The sequence below is a fragment of the Schistocerca nitens genome, chromosome 6 (genome assembly GCF_023898315.1).
Source record: "Schistocerca nitens isolate TAMUIC-IGC-003100 chromosome 6, iqSchNite1.1, whole genome shotgun sequence".
Taxonomy (NCBI): Eukaryota; Metazoa; Arthropoda; class Insecta; order Orthoptera; family Acrididae; genus Schistocerca; species Schistocerca nitens.
In genome coordinates, this window is record NC_064619.1 from 467700477 (window position 1) to 467704003 (window position 3527).

Here is a 3527-nt window from a genome sequence, read left to right on the forward strand (position 1 = left end):
ATGGCGAGTATGGAAACTGTGTCATTCAGCACTAAGCTTGGGCTGATGGGCATTTGTTTATTAATGTATATTATTTCAAGACAGTTCATCTTCCATCCTATATGATAATGATGTAATACTTCATCTCTCACCTTCTTTAAGCAAGTGGTTTGTTCAAATGGCTCTGAGCACTATGGGACTTACCTGCTGTGGTCATCCGTCCCTTAGAACTTAGAACTTCTTAAACCTAACCAACCTAAGGACATCACACACATCCATGCCCGAGGCAGAATTCGAACCTGCGACCGTAGCGGTCTAGACTGTAGCGCCTAGAACCGCTCGGCCACTCCGGTCGGCAAGCAGGTGGTCTGCAAAAGTCTTTCCAGTTTCGACGATATACGGAGTGAAATGTGATGCTACAGAAGAACGATGAAGATTAGATGGGTGGATCATGTATGACGTAACTAGTGAGGAGGTACTGAATGGAACTGGTGAGAAGAGGAATTTGTGGCATAACTTGACTAGAAGAAGGGATCAGTTGATAGGACACGTTCTGAGGCATCAAGGGACATCAATTTATTACTTGAGTGAAGTGTGGAGGGTAAAAGTCGGAGAGGGAGACCAAGAGATGAATACACTAATTATATTCACAAGGATGTAGATTGCAGTAGTTACTCAGAGATGAAGAGGCATGCACAGGATAGAGTAACATGGAGAGCCGCATCAAACCAGTCTTTGGACTGAAGACCACAACAACAACAAAGGAATGAACCAGAACTCCACCGACAAACCTTCAGACGTTGTTCAGAGAGATCTTCTGAGTATTTTAGTTGAAGGGACGCATAGTCTCAGCCAGCACGTTACAGAGTTATATATGACGGTAGTATCTGTTCCCGATAGAACAGTTACCGTGGATGACCATGCAGCTTTGCTAGATATGAAATGATAATTAATTGGACACCCTGGCTGCAAACAGGAGTTGATGTACTTCATTGGGGAGATGTCGAAAATGGGTGCTCCGACCGGGACTCGAACCCGGGATCTCCTGCTTACATGGCAGACGCTCTATCCAACTGAGCCACCGCGGGCACAGAGGATAGTGCGTCTGCAGGTACTTATCCCTTGCACGCTCCCCGTGAGATCCACATTCCCAACATGTCCACACCACTACATTCGTAGTGCGCCTAATAGATGTTTGCCCATCATACTCATTACTCGTGGCAGATTAATCTACCAAGTCCCGTACGAGATTGGACATAGCATGTGCGTTCGCACAAGAAGGTCAATGGCCGGGAAGCCATATTTAACTATATATGACGGTAGTATCTGTTCCCGATAGAACAGTTACCGTGGATGACCATGCAGCTTTGCTAGAAATGAAATGATAATTAAATGGACACCCTACTCAGTTGGATAGAGCGTCTGCCATGTAAGCAGGAGATCCCGGGTTCGAGTCCCGGTCGGGGCACACATTTTCAACATCTCCACAATGAAGTACAACAACGCCTGTTTGCAGCTAGGGTGTCCATTTAATTATCATTTCATTCGTTACAGAGTTATTCTATTTCACTTTTTTTTTTTTTTTTTGCACGTTAGTTTTGTATCTGTATTGCACTGAAAATAGCAAACAACAGAGCAGATATCGACGGTATGCCCTGTGTCTTGTTTCTATTTACTCACAGTACCTGTTATTAACAACAGTAATGCTCTCCGTACCTCGTTGCCTTCAAGTCTGCATTCGGTACTAGACGGTTCTGTCTAGGGTTTTCGTTTTACGGATATGTTAGTAGTTCAGATGGTTCAAATGGCTCTGAGCACTATGGGACTTAACTTTTGAGGTCATCAGTCCCCTAGAACTTAGAACTACTTAAACCTAACTAACCAAAGGGTAGCACACACATCCATGCCCGAGGCAGCATTCGAACCTGCGACCGTAGCGGTCGGTCGGCTCCAGACTGTAGCGCCTAGAACCGCACGGCCACTCCGGCCGGCATGTTAGTAGTGATACACCGCCCTACAACGGCTTGGTCTACTGATGAAGAGTTAGCCGATATGCACCTCGTGTGTGGGTTCACTGAATGCAATGGAAAAGCGGCACTGTGCTAAGCAGTTCCCGCGCCGATGTCGACCACATCGCAGTACCGCACGACAGAACTTCTGCGTCTGGGGGTTTTGCGTTACTCTCTTTTGTACGCTGTACGTTTTGGTTGTTGCAGATTCCAGGTTTCTTCTCTGTTGCGAAGGTCTTTTCACAGAAATAAAGGTATTACTACTCAGCAACGAGCCGACAGAAACGTGGGTGCCTTACACTGATCAGCCAGAACCTAAGACCACTACCTAATAACCGATATGTCCACCTTTGACACGGATAATAGCGGCGACGCATCGTGGCATGGAAGCAAAGAGATCTTGGTAGGTCGCTCGGGGGAGATGTCACCACATCTGCACACACGAGTCACTTAATTCCCGTAAATTCCGAGGAGGGTGTGAAGAGCTCTGACGTCATGTTCAGTCACATCCAATATGTGTTCGATCGGGTTCAGATCTGGCGAGCTGGGGGGTGAGAATATCAATTGGATCCCACACGGCGAGGATTACTACTGCTCGTCTTTGTCTTTGTCAAACCGTACCTTGGCCAGCAATGCCGCCGGTTCTGTCCCCAGTTGAGAACATTTGGAGTATTATCGTCATTGCCCCACCAACCATCTTGGGACTTGGAGGATCTATCACACCAGACAGAATTTGGACAGAATTTGGCACGACATCCCACAGGAGGACATCCAACTTCTGGAACAATCAATGGAATAACAGGTTGCATAAGGCCAGGGGAGGACCAACGATTTATTGGCTTGCTGAATTTGTGAAGCACTTTCTCTTGAATGAATCATAAAATTCAATCATTTGTTAGCTCATACGTGTACATCACATCCACTGATTTTCGTTACATTCGGACAATTCTTTTGTCGTGCGTTGCTTTTTTTCTGTCATGGAGTGTAAGCTGGAAAAGAGCAAATAAAGAATCTTAAGTTTACTAATCAATATCAACGTGTTAGAATTGAAATCAGCCATTTCATTCAAATAACTGGGTGTAAAAGATCTGTGGGGATATGAAATAGAATTATTACATGCAGGGTCAGCCCTAGGTAAAGCAGATGTCAGAATTCGGCTCATTGTTAGGATATAGTGGGGATGTAAACACTCTATAAAGGAAACTGCTTACAAACACCCGTGCGACTCGCCCTAGAATACTGGAAAAGTGTTTGAGACCCGTACCAAATAGAACTAACAGGGGATATTGGACTAAAAATGAAGGGTAACACGAATGGTCACGGAAGAGCGCAAAGGAGATCAGAATTGACAGATGCCTGAGTATAAAACTATCCGCGAACCTTTACTTACAATCTATCAACCTGTATAACGGGAGTAATCTAAGAATATGCTACAGCCCCTACGTACGGATCCCGTGCAAACCGCGATACGAGCACAGAGGCATTTAAATCATTTTTCCAGCGATCCTGACGGAAAGAGAACAAAAGTGCTAATAAGTG

The 3527-nt window shown here is 45.3% G+C and overlaps 1 non-coding gene across 1 annotated transcript; it reads right to left on the reverse strand.

Moving 5' to 3' along the window:
- Positions 1-993: 993 nt before the first annotated feature.
- On the reverse strand, positions 994-1068 carry Trnat-ugu (transfer RNA threonine (anticodon UGU)). The gene has a single exon. It is a non-coding gene; the product is annotated as a tRNA-Thr (tRNA).
- Positions 1069-3527: the final 2459 nt, after the last annotated feature.